The sequence below is a fragment of the Bison bison genome, unplaced genomic scaffold (genome assembly GCF_000754665.1).
Source record: "Bison bison bison isolate TAMUID 2011002044 unplaced genomic scaffold, Bison_UMD1.0 scf7180017864242, whole genome shotgun sequence".
NCBI lineage: Eukaryota > Metazoa > Chordata > Mammalia > Artiodactyla > Bovidae > Bison > Bison bison.
Window position 1 is genome coordinate 105,524 of NW_011494814.1, and position 13,638 is coordinate 119,161.

At 41.1% G+C, this 13,638-nt stretch overlaps 1 protein-coding gene across 1 annotated transcript in view; it reads right to left on the bottom strand.

The window, feature by feature from the left end:
- NPAS3 (neuronal PAS domain protein 3) overlaps positions 1 to 13,638 on the bottom strand; it is a 940,521-nt gene that overhangs the window by 84,780 nt on the left and 842,103 nt on the right. The window lies entirely within an intron of this gene.

The window sequence follows — 13,638 nt, forward strand, 5'->3', positions numbered from 1 at the left end:
CTCCAGCATTTATTATTTGTAGACTTTTGGATAGCAGCCATTCTGACTGGTGTGAAATGGTACCTCATACTGGTTTTGATTTGCATTTCTCTGATAATGAGCATCTTTTCATGTGTTTGTTAGCCATCTGTATGTCTTCTTTAAAGAAATGTCTATTTAGTTCTTTGGCCCATTTTTTGATTGGGTCATTTATTTTTCTGGAGTTGAGCTGTAGGAGTTGCTTGTATATTTTTGAGATTAGTTGTTTGTCAGTTGCTTCATTTGCTATTATTTTCTCCCATTCTGAAGGCTGTCTTTTCACCTTGCTAATAGTTTCCTTTGACGTGCAGAAGCTTTTAAGGTTAATTAGGTCCCATTTGTTTATTTTTGCTTTTATTTCCAATATTCTGGGAGGTGGGTCATAGAGGATCCTGCTGTGATGTATGTCAGAGAGTGTTTTGCCTATGTTCTCCTCTAGGAGTTTTATAGTTTCTGGTCTTACGTTGAGATCTTTAATCCATTTTGAGTTTATTTTTGTGTATGGTATTAGAAAGTGTTCTAGTTTCATTCTTTTACAAGTGGTTGACCAGATTTCCCGGCACTACTTGTTAAAGAGATTGTCTTTAATCCATTGTATATTCTTGCCTCCTTTGTCAAAGATAAGGTGTCCATATGTGCGTGGATTTATCTCTGGGCTTTCTATTTTGTTCCATTGATCTATATTTCTGTCTTTGTGCCAGTACCATACTGTCTTGATAACTGTGGCTTTGTAGTAGAGCCTGCCTTATGATCCAGCAATCCCACTGCTGGGCATACACACTGAGGAAACCAGAAGGGAAAGAGACACGTGTACCCCAATGTTCATCGCAGCACTGTTTATAATAGCCAGGACATGGAAGCAACCTAGATGTCCATCAGCAGATGAATGGATAAGAAAGCTATGGTACATATACACAATGGAGTATTACTCAGCCATTAAAAAGAATTCATTTGAATCAGTTCTAATGAGGTGGATGAAACTGGAGCCTATTATACAGAGTGAAGTAAGCCAGAAGGAAAAACACCAATACAGTATACTAATGCATATATATGGAATTTAGAAAGATGGTAACAATAACCCTGTGTACGAGACAGCAAAAGAGACAATGATGTATAGAACAGTCTTATGGACTCTATGGGAGAGGGAGAGGGTGGGAAGATTTGGGAGAATGGCATTGAAACATGTAAAATATCATGTATGAAACGAGATGCCAGTCCAGGTTCGATGCACGATACTGGATGCTTGGGGCTAGAGCACTGGGATGACCCAGAGGGATGGTATGGGGAGGGAGGAGGGAGGGGGGTTCAGGATGGGGAACACATGTATACCAGTGGCGGATTCATTTTGATATTTGGCAAAACTAATACAATTATGTAAAGTTTAAAAATAAAATAAAATTAAAAAAAATAATAAAAATTAAAAAAACTCTTATACAAAAAAAAAAAGAGTAGGCTGTCCTTTGCCCACTTTGCTACTTTATTATTGCATTTATTTCTAATAAACTCCATCTGCATGTCATAGCAAACACCCTCTTCCAACAACACAAGAGAAGACTCTACACATGGACACCACCAGATGGTCAATACTGAAATCAGATTGATTATATTCTTTGCAGCCAAAGATAGAGAAGCTCTATATAGTCAGTAAAAATAAGACCAGGAGCTGACTGTGGCTCAGATCATGAATTCCTTACTGCCAAATTCAGACTTAAATTGAAGAAAGTAGGGAAAACCACTAGACCATTCAGGTATGACCTAAATCAGATCCCTTACGATTATACAGTGGAAGTGACAAATAGATTCAAGGGATTAGATCTGATAGACAGAGTGCCTAAAGAACTATGGTTGGAGGTTTATCACATTGTACAGGAGGCAGTGATTAAGACCATCTCCAAGAAAAAGAAATGCAAAAAGGCAAAATGGTTGTCTGACAAGGCCTTACAAATAGCTGAGAAAAGAAGAGAAGCTAAAAAGAGAAAAGGAAAGATATACCAATTGAATGCAGAGTTCCAAAGAATAGCACGGAGTGATCAGAAAGCCTTTCTCAGTGATCAATGCAAAGAAATAGAGGAAAACAAAAGAAGGGAAGGATGAGAGATCTCTTCAAGAAAATTAGAGATACCAAGGGGACATTTCAATCAAAGATGAGCACAATAAAGGACAGAAATGGTATGGACCTAACAGAAGCAGAAGATATTAAGAAGAGGTGGCAAGACATAGAAGGACTATACAAAAAAGACCTTCATGACTCAGATAACCATGATAATATAATCACTCACCTAGAGCCAGACATCCTGGAATGCAAAGTCAAGTGGGCCTTATGAAGCATCATTACAAACAAAGCTAGTGGAGGTGATGGAATTCCAGTTAAGTTATTTCAAATTCTAAAAGATGATGCTATGAAAGTGCTACACTCAATATGCCAGCAAATCTGGAAAACTCAGCAGTGTCCACAGGACTGGAAAAGGTCAGTTTTCATTCCAATCCCAAAGGAAGGCAATGCCAAAGAATGTTCAAACTACCACACAATTGCACTCATCTCACACACTAGGAAAGTAATGCTAAAACTTCTCCAACCGAAGCTTCAACAGTATATGAACTGTGAGCTTCCAGATGTTCAAGCTGGTTTTAGAAAAGGCAGAGGAACCAGAGATCAAATTGCCAACATCTTCTAGATCATTGGAGAAGTAAGAGAGTTTCAGAAAAACATCTGCTTTATTCACTACACCAAAGCCTTTGACTGTGTGGATCACAATAAACTGTGGAAAATTCTGTAAGAGATGGGGATACCAGACCACCTGATCTACCTCCTGAAAAATCTGTATGCAGGTCAAGAAGCAACAGTACCGAACATGGAACAACAGACTGGTTCCAAATTGGGAAAGGAGTACGTCAAGGCTGTATATTGTCACCCTGCTTATTTAACTTACATGTGGAGTACATCACACAAAATGCTGGGCTGGATGAAGCACAAGCTGGAATCAAGATTGCTGGGAGAAATATCAATAACCTCAGATACGCAGATGATACTACCCTCATGTCAGAAAGCAAAGAAGAACTAAAGAGCCTCTTGATGAAAGTGAAAGAGGAGAGTGAAAAAGTTGGCTTAAAACTCAACATTGAAAAAAAACAAAGATCATGGCATCCGGTCGCATCACTTCATGGCAAGTAGATGGAGAAACAATGGAAACAGTGAGAGTCTTTATTTTTGGGGGGCTCCAAAATCATTGCAGATGGTGACTGCAGCCATGAAATTAAAAGATGCTTGCTCCTTGGAAGAAAAGCTATGACAAACCTAGACAGCATATGAAAAAGCAGAGACATGACTTTGCCAACAAAGGTCCATCTAGTCAAGGCTATGGTTTTTCCAGTAGTCATGTATGGATGTGAGAGTTGGACTATAAAGAAAGCTGAGTGCCGCAGAATTGATGCTTTTGAAATGTGGTGTTGGAGAAGATTCTTGAGAGTCCCTTGGATTGTAAGGAGATCCACCCAGTCCATCCTGAAGGAAATCAGTCCTGAATATTCATTGGAAGGACTGATGCTGAAGCTTAAGCTCTAATACTTTGGCCACCTGATGCGAAGAACTGACTCATTGGAAAAGACCCTGATGCTGGGAAAGATTGAGGGCAGGAGGAAAAGGGGACGACAGAGGATGAGATGGTTGGATGGCATCACTGACTCAACGGACATGAGTTTGAGTAGGCTCTGGGAGTTGGTGATGAACAGGGAAGCCTGGCGTGCTGAAGTCCATGGGGTCTTAAAGAGTTGGACATGACTGAGTGACTGGACTAAAGTGCATGTCATTAGTAAAGTTCTTGGTGTTTTTTTAACCGCTTGAGAATCTGCAGTTTAGAAATGACATAGAGGTTCAGATCATAAACCTGGGGAAAATGCACCTCTTTTGATGCTTATTGTCATATATGACTCAGCGATAGGACTTGCGTTCTTTAGTTTCCGCCTGATTCACTTTAGGTACAAGCAAACCAAATACAGCCAAATCAGTTTCCCTAGAATAGCAAATGATTTCTATATAAACCACTTGTGATCGAGCATTCTTTTTATTCTGCAGAGAAGCTTTAGAGTATTTTCCACTCATTGTCCAAATAATGCACAGGTATTGTAATGACTGCCTGGTATTAATTGTTTACATAGGAGATAATATTGCCTTTACTTTCTTCTGTTAAGTGTTGTATATTATTCTTTTGGTGCTAAAATCCTGGGGTAGTCTTTAAATTATAAACATATAATATACTTGACAGCCTAGCTTATACCAAAAATGGGAACTAAAATATATAAAACCAATCTAGAAAGGTCTTTATTCTGAAAGCTATGTCTTGCCCTTCAGAGTTTTTGTTTTTATTGACATTAATAACCAACACCCACAATCCTTTCTCTAAAAGTGGAATGCCTCTCCCCAACCAGGTAAAATAGCAGTGTGTATGGGAGTAATTTAGGGGAAGACAGAAGGAGTCCTAAAGGGGAAACAAGGGCAAAGAAGAAATGATCTTTCTGCCAAGAGAATTAGTTTACTTTAGAAAGAATATTCTCTTACACAATTAAAACTGTGACATTTTAGGAGATGCCTGTTAGTCAGAAAACATAAAATTATCAATAACAACCCTTGCTATTTTGACAATTACTTTCTTTTCTCTTTTTGGCTTGTTGGAGAAGAAAGAAAGCATTTAGATACATGCAGAACATGTAAGTAATCTCAGTAAGATGATATTCTTGGGATTTTCCATATTTATATATTTTTTCCTACATTGTATTTTCACTACCCAAGAGCCCGGGCTGTTATTTTTTTCCCAAAGTCTGAAGATCACCCCATGGATTAACAAATGATTGAGGATTCTCTCTTAAAAGACTCTTTAAAAAACTGTCAGAATCAGCCTGAGACAAAGATTTATTATGAACTATTTAAAGGGCTTAATATATGTATCCCCAATGAGCCCTTGGAGCAAACTAAAAAGGAAGAGTGGAATTCTCAAAGAATAGGACAAATCTCCAATGCCCCACTTTCTTCACACCGTGATTACTGTTTACTCAAAGGATAAAATGCCTAACCTGTCACACAAAGTCTTCAGAAGCCACAGGCCTGCTGATGTACAGTAAAAACAAAACAATGAAGACCGATAGTCATGTGCTTGAGAAAGGCAGCTGTAATTTACTTCCTAACCTGTTCGCTAACACACTAATGTGGCTACATCTTGTCGCCGGCGCTGATCCCTGACCCACACAGCAATCAAACAACTACCCGAGTGTCGGCTGTCACAGAAGCTGGGACCGTCACCTTAATTATACATTTCTGGATAACAAACCCTCCCTTAATGAGCAACTTTTCTCTGCCGTGCCTTCCCGCTCACCCCTTCTGTCCTTGAAAAGGCCCATTGTAGATCACTGTGGTTGGAATTTGTGAAGCATATTCATAAGTAGTCTTCCTAACAGGTAATAAATACTACCTGAGCATGCTGTTTGCTTTATGAGAATGCCAAGATACAATTAAAATTATAGGCTTGCACTCATGGGAGGCTCTGGAGAAGAATCACTCAAGACCGAAGGGAAACTTCTCAGTGAACTTAGAACCACGCTTTTCTCTTTTCATATCTGTAATATAATAATAATTTTTATTGTCAGGACTTTCATTTTCTTTGGGATTTATATTCAGTAATGAGATTTCCCCCCCACCCCAAACCATCCCCTCTTAATTGTACTAGTGTTCCTTCTTCTAGACATGAGATTTCTTTATTTTCCTTTCATTTTAACATCCCCCAATTCTGCTCTGGTCCTCTGACAATGCCCTAACAGTTAACACAGGCATATAGGAGGCTCTTACAGGGAGGTTTTATAGATACAGTCATCCCTGGGATCCATGGGGGATTGGTTGGAGGAGCCCCTCCTCGTCCTCCAGGGAACACCACACCCGGGGATGCTGAAGTCCCTTATATAAAATGTCAGAGTACGGTCAGCCCTTGGTATCCAAGGCTTCCCTCCATGGTTGGTTGAAACCATGGCTGTGGAACCTGCAGATATGGAGGGCTGACTCTACTTGGAGGGAGATAGTGCCTCCCTATGGCAAGAGGACCTTTAGTATCGAGAACAAACAGCCAAGACAATCTTAAATATAAAGATTTATTTCCCTATGTCACTAGCTCAGTGCTAGGTTGGGACTGGTCCATCAGTGAGGCTAATGGCATAGATTGTTGACTTAGTGCAGAAAGAGAAAGGACCTGGAGACCAGATTTATTGGTTCTACTTTGATTTTATTTTATTCTGTTTAATATTTTGATTCTTTTTCTTTTCCCTTCATATGGGTAGATATGCTTTCTCTGTAAAACAGCTTTAGGAATGTTTGATAAGATACACAGGAGGATGTGTAGTATTTAGAGAACTCAATTGCGGTCACTTTAAATTGCCACGTACAGTGGAATACATAGACCAATCCATGTAAATCGTATCACTTGGCCCATGATGAGCCCTCAGTAAATGTCAGCTTTTATGGTTGTAGTTGGTATTGCTGACATCTCTGCAGGCTGGTTCCAACGTCTGTGTTTAGGATTGTTGGGTGGATCAAGGAACAGGAATGGACAGAAATGCTCAGCAGTCCCCCAGGTCCCAGAGCAGGGGATCCTGAACTGGAATCACAACAGTGGTGCCCTGGGGCAGGATGACGCCACAACACGGAGAGCAGCAGCAGGAGTGGGGCTATGCCCTGGAATTCAGAAGCTTGAGTTCTAGGTTTGGCTTAGCAACCGAATAGCTCTAGTCTTGAGTCAGTCATGTATCTCTCCTCCGTTTATACCTTATACCTCTGAAGCTCGCAGTATTACAACAGGAGGTTGCTAGGAGAATCAAATAAATCCACATGAAGGAAAAGCTTGATTAATGTTAAGTTAAATTTGAGCAGCAAACATTGTTGTGTACTTGTGAGGTATCTGGTGCTGAAATCCCACATCAAATGTGAATCTGACTAATATCAGAAAGAAAGCAAAGTACCTCTGTACATGTTACTATTTTGTTCTCAAAATTCATGTATTCACCAACATTTCCGGTTGTGCTATTATCATTAACATGACTTTGGGTAAAAGATTTCTAGGGTGATAAATTTCCGAAATGGATAGGTATCATGAACCTGACTGCGAGATGGTAAGAAAGTTTTACAGTCACTGGTTTTACTAGAAAGTGCTACAGAATAAATGTGAACAGGAGAAAATGCAAATGCAAAACAGGAGAGGAGAGAATTAAACAGGGAATAAAAATGAGGAGGAAGAAAGATGGAGGGTAGTAAGAAAGAACCTGGAGAGAAAGGTCTGAAAAGATGAATGCAAAGGACTCAGAGAATGAGAAAAACACAAATTACACAGACAAGCAACGGTAAAAGATACAAAACAGGAACTTTGGAATATTGAGGGAAAGAAAGGGAGAAAAGAGTGGAAGGAAGAGGAATGCTATTCTTACAACTCTAAGCTGCTTTGAGTTTGCAAACCAGCTGCTGGTTCTCTGCTTCATGTGCTAATGACCTGTGCTTTCCCCGGGCCTAAAAAACTGAAGAAGTATGCATTAACTCATATTTGGAGTTTTTAAAAAATAAATATAATCATTACAAAAGCAGGTAGCCCAACATTTGCAACATTATAATTTTAAATCCACACGCTGGGTGAGAGGCTAGATTTTCTTAATAGCCATTTTATTTTGTGCATTGCCGGTCTGAGGTACAGGGAATTAGGATTAATGCCAGGTGATTTACATACACATTTAATTTAGTTGTGACAACACTCTTTGAGATATAAGCTCTTTTATTTTTCCCATTTTAAGGAGGATCCATTGTCTATGACCATGCACGCTAAAGTAGCCATGGCTGCTTATATAGCATGGCTTAAACTAAATCTAGATTTATTAGTTGTAATTTACTTAGAAATCTCCAACTTTCATTTTGGCTGCAGCATAGTTCAAAGAATCCCGGTGTCTGCAAAAAAGTGTTTGACATGGTGGGCAAAAGGATATCAGGAATTTGGTGTGATTTTAATTTTTACTTCATTTTCTAGATTTTATGAGATGTTTCTTTACTATTCTACATTAACATCTATCTCTGTGCACTATGTGTGTTTAAAAGGCTGATGCTTTTATTGTCCACAACTTCACAAAACACACAGAAACACCCAGAAAAACAAGGAATTTTAAGCTTAATGAAAGAGTGTCTAAAAATGGTGGAGGGGGCGGGTGCAGAGTTTGCTTCCATCTGTTCTGGAAGTTGAGACTTCAGGGAAAGTTGGTATTGAATGCGAATAATTAGAAGGTGTATCTTGCTCCTTATCAGAGAGAAGGACTCAGTTTGCCTTTGCAGCTGAACTCTAGGATTCCTTTCTATCTTTTGCCCCTAAGGAAATTGGCTTTCTTTGCTAATTTTTTCTTTTTGAGGGGGACCAGACAATGCTTAGGTTATTTGACAGTCCTCTAAGTTTATGCAGATTCTACAATGGTTTCCAAACAGGCGAAGCTTTCTCTGCAAATCCCCTTCTCTTCCCTCTCTAACTTTCTAGTGCTGTCATTCTCTGAGCTGGCCCTTTCTAGAAACCTGCTTTCAAAAATTTTAATGAGTAATATTTCTGCCTTTAAATGTTCTGTGACTTATTTAAATATAATAGAACAATTTTATAAAAGAATGAAATAAGAACCTAAAAATTAGTGTGACTATAACAAGGGCTTCCCTGATAGCTCAGTTGGTAAAGAACACGCCTGCAATGCGGGAGACCTGGATTCGATCCCTGGGTTGGGAAGATCCCCTGGAGAAGGGAAAGGCTACCCACTCCAATATTCTGGTGTGGAGAATTCCATGGACTGTATAGTCCATGGGATCGCAAAGAGTCAGACACAACTGAGCGACTTTCACTTTCATAACAAGGAAATATTAAGGCAGTGTCCTGCCGTAGGTACAACTAAGGATGCAGAGAAGGACAGAGAAAAGAAGACAAGGCAGGAAGAGGGCAGCTTCAAGGAACAACAAAAACAAGAAGGGAAAGTCAGAGAAAATAAGGGTCAGAAGGAGCAAGGGAAAAGCCCTAAATGCAGGAACGAGTAGGATCCCACTTACACGAGGTTCTAGGATAGGCAAGTTAATAGAGATGGGAAGTCCAATGGTGGGTCTCAGAGGCTCAGAGGGAGGAGCAGATGGGGAGCACTTGCTTTATAGGTGCAGAGGCTTAGTTTAGGGTAATGAAAATTCTGGAGATGGTGACACCAGAGGTACAATGTGAATGTACTTAGTGCTACTGAACTGTACACTTGAAAGTATGTCACATATATGTTACCAGAAATAAGGAGACTAGGACTTGTACTAATGAAAAATGACATGATACCAATGAGAAAAATAAAAGGAAAAGAAATAAATGTAAAAGTAGAGCTACCAAAAGGAGAAAAACATGACAGGGAAGACCAGAGAAACAAGGCGTGGAAGGAATGGAAAACTGGCTTCCATCAAGACTGAGGGGAAATAGCAGCTGGAGTGCGATTGTTCAGTTATTCAGTGATTCTGCAAATAGGTATGAGGTACTTACACTCTGCAGGGCACTGGAGGCACAGAAAGAATTTACATCTATAACTGTCTTTGTTTTTAAGGAGCATCTGTGTAGTGATGGATTACAAAGATCCATGAGACATTGTTTTGCCCTCGAGGAGTTTGTGGTCAGTGCTTATTTAAGTTTATTTCATAGATAAACTGCTGCTGCTGCTGCTAAGTCGCTTCAGTCGTGTCCGACTCTGTGCGACCCCATAGACAGCAGCCCACCAAGGCTCCCCTGTCCCTGGGATTCTCCAGGCAAGAACACGGGAGTGGGTTGCCATTTCCTTCTCCAATGCATGAAAGTGAAAAGTGAAAGTGAAGTCGCTCAGTCGTGTCTGACTCTTAGTGACCCCATGGACTGCAGCCTACCAGGCTCCTCCGTCCATAGGATTTTCCAGGCAAGAGTACTGGAGTGGGTTGCCATTGCCTTAGTGTACTTAATGAGGCCCAGTCCTCCTGAAGAGCAGCCTTAGGACAGAGGCTGAAGCTCTAGCCCATTCCAGCACAAACTTAAGAGAGTGAGATGATCTAGAGCAGTCTTCCCCATGTATAGGAAGAAAAAGGAGAGCAGAAAGAGCGTAAGTGATTTCCCCAGGTATACCCCATCACCCAATTTCTTGATTCCCAGCCCAACCCTCATTTGATTAATATAGATTAAAAAGGTTGAAGAAAGAAAGAACCCTTGATTAGTAATCAGAACAATAAAGGTGATTCACACTGCTCCACTGAGTGCCAAGGATTTACTGAGATAAAGAAAAGCAGAGGGTTTAATTTCAAGGACTCAGAGGTGACTATTTTATAGGCCAGCAACCGATCATATAAATATCAGGATAAAGAAGGCACAGTCAGAGCCAGATGACAAACACAAGCCAGAAACTGTTCCAGGGTGACTAATGCAATAATATTGAGGAATGTCACAGGTCCCTATTATAGTCAAAGTCACTTTAACTAATTGGCTCAGGCTATAAAAACATACAATCTGGGTCAAATGACACTGCTGAACGAAGCTTCTCTGTTTAGACATTATCTTAAATCAAAGCATCCCAATAAGGCAAGAGACAAAGAGAATGACCAGTTTTCTGAGAGATCATGAGGGATTTTAAAATTGGTTTCTTTAATAGCAGTCAGCTTATATGTCTATGGACAATGATGATAAAATTTTTTCTTCCTTGGTGTTACTTCAAACTTCAGAGGCATACGATATTTCAGAGGATACAATGGGATTTCATTGACTCCAAGACATCATCAGTTTAAGGGACCTCATACTGGACAAGACTTAGTGACAAAACAATACTTTTATGAAGCACTAAGAAAAATTAACTGCCAATTACAGAATCATGAGATAACACTGATTGCAAGATGCACCCCAAAATTTGAGATAACAAAATGTGGGAGAAGTATAGAATCAGTGACTAGGTACTTTTCCTGACTCAGGATTCAGTGTGTTAATTATCTATCTTGTTTTTACAAAGGGAAATAAATCAAGGAATGTGTAGTTGGCACTGTTGACTGGTTACCCCAAACTCTGCCTGTCCTTTTTTTCCCCTTAAAAACACCCTATTTCCACACCCCTCTCCCCCACCTTGGTATTTCTCTCTCCCAGGTACCTCCCTCCCTCCATCCAGCTGCATTATTCAGGGGAAGCAATCTTAGCTCCAGGCAGGAATCTTGATTGGTTAAAGCCACTGTGTAAAGTCTAGTTGCCTACGACTGGTTTTAGAATTTATTCATTCAATAAGTACTTAATGAGTTTCTGCTATTCCAGTCCCCATTCTAGGTTCTGAAGTTATTGCAGTGGGATAAAAGTAAAAACACTCCCCAGTGGAGCTTACATTCAAAGATGAATAAGTAAACTCTATAGCATGTGAGATGGTAGGAAATGTGATGGAGAAAAATGACATGGGAGAGGAACACAAGGGCTGTAGGGAGACAGGGTTGTAATTTTAAATAGTGTGGCCAGGAAAGCTCTCAGTGTGAAGGTGGTCCCTGACCACAGAGTGAAGTGAGATGGTGACCATTTGGATATCTGGTCAAATAGTGTTTCAGGAAGAAGAAACAGTCCGTAGGAGGGTCCAGAGGTGGGTCCATGCATCGTGTGTTTAAGGAACTGCCAGGAGGCCACATGACTAGAGCAGAGTTTGGGAAGGAGAGTGATAAGCCTGTGAAGGCAGAGAGATGATGAGATGGATGATGTGACCACATTAGGAATTCAGCCTTGAAGAACTTGGGATTTTACTCTGAATATGACGACAAAAGCCATGTGGCAGTTTTCAGTCGAGCTGAGCCATGATCACAATTGAGGGCTGAGACTGCGGGGGAAGGGTGGGAGGTGGGAGCATCATTAGAGAGGCTGCGGCCACAGCCCCGGGTGCGGGAGTGGTGGGGAAGGTAGTGAGACCTGTTCAGATTCAGGACCTACTGAAGGAATAACTGGCTGGATGTGTCAACAGATTGAATATGGGATGATAGAGAAAGCAAGCGTCAACAATGCCCCCGTGGATAACCGCATTGCTAGAGGTATACTTCAACCATGAGAAGTTAGGAGATGTTTGCTGAATCTGGCTTTTGGGAGAAGTTTTAAAAGAGATAAAAGAAAAAAATTGTAGACTCCTCTGCATCTGGACATTGTGGTTGCTACAAATGTGAGAAGCAAGGCTGAGGACAAGGCTTGTGTGCTGAGGTGGCAAGAGCAGAAAGATGGAAAGAACCTAGTTTTTGATGAACTTGAAGTCATCACTTGGGTCACTGAAGGAATGAGTTAGGACTGTCCTTTCTATGGGCTTATTTCATGAGATGACAACTTCTTTTTAAGTGAATGAGATTGATACTGAATTAAAATAATCCTCCTGGGGAGAGAGTAGATGCTAAATCCAGCAAAGGAATATAGAGCCTTGAGCATGTGACTCGATTTTCCTGTCAAAGAATATCTCCAGTGAGGGAGTGGAGGGCTGATCAACTTCAGGAAGGTCTGGCTCTGGAATAACCACAGGGGAGGAGATAACGGGAGGGGAAGAAGATGACAATGGTGAGGGATCCACACACCGTAGACTCAGCCTCCTATTGGTGAGACGCGTGGTATAAGTAGGTTTTTTTTTTTTTCAATTAGAATCAAAATCCACTAACTTCCTAATAAAGAGCCCAGCTTCCAGAGCATTCACTTCAACCCCCATCCACCCATGTCTCCTCCTGCTAGTGGCCTGCACCACCCGCTAAGAACCCCCAGCTTTTCCAGGGTCTAGTGTTCATCATTACTTAACCCACAGACACCCTGCAGCTTGTCCTTCGTAGGTGAGGTTTGACCACCTGGAATATTGAGCACTGTATGAAGTGTGCCCTACTGGTGGGGGCCTGACTTCCAGGTCATCAGAGGCAGTGGCGATTTAAAGGACAGTGATTAAGTGATCAAGGCAGGGGTTCTGTCTTAAGACCCTTGTCTAGAACTTGAGTGTCCTTTTGCATGAAGCTGTGCATCTGCTGGGTGGGCAGGAGCCAGCTTTCTGGAGACAGTGGCCTTTGGCCCATTTGAAATATTTGGCTTCTTTCAGGAACCCAGGCTGTGAAGTGTGTTTGCATCTTATGGCTCTCGCGGGCTGCTAGGATCATTCATAGAAGGTGCCACTCGGACGCATGTGTGCTATCATAGAATACAGATCTATTACACCTGAACCTGTTGGCTTCTCGGTCATTTGTGGGCGCATGTTTAATTTTACCTGTGCCAGCTCAGACCGGGAAACGGTAATACAGAAACCATCCCTCAAAGGGGAAGACTCTGGCTGTAGAACCATCAAGCCCTTCTCATCACTGCCCTTCTTCTGATGGGTGTTTTCCCAGGTCTCAGGGAAGGGAAATTTTAGAACAAAGTGGACTACATGGAGTGCTTATTTGCATGTCAATTTCCAGAATGTTTCTCTCACTTTTCACCATGCCATAGTGATGCTTTTGTATCTCTTCTGCCTGGGAACAAACAGAGAGGAAGGGACCAAAGTGGGTCAGCACAGTGTCCTGGCACTTCCTTTGGCTGAGTCCTTGCCCAATGGGGTGGAAGCCAGCCTGCCACTTCT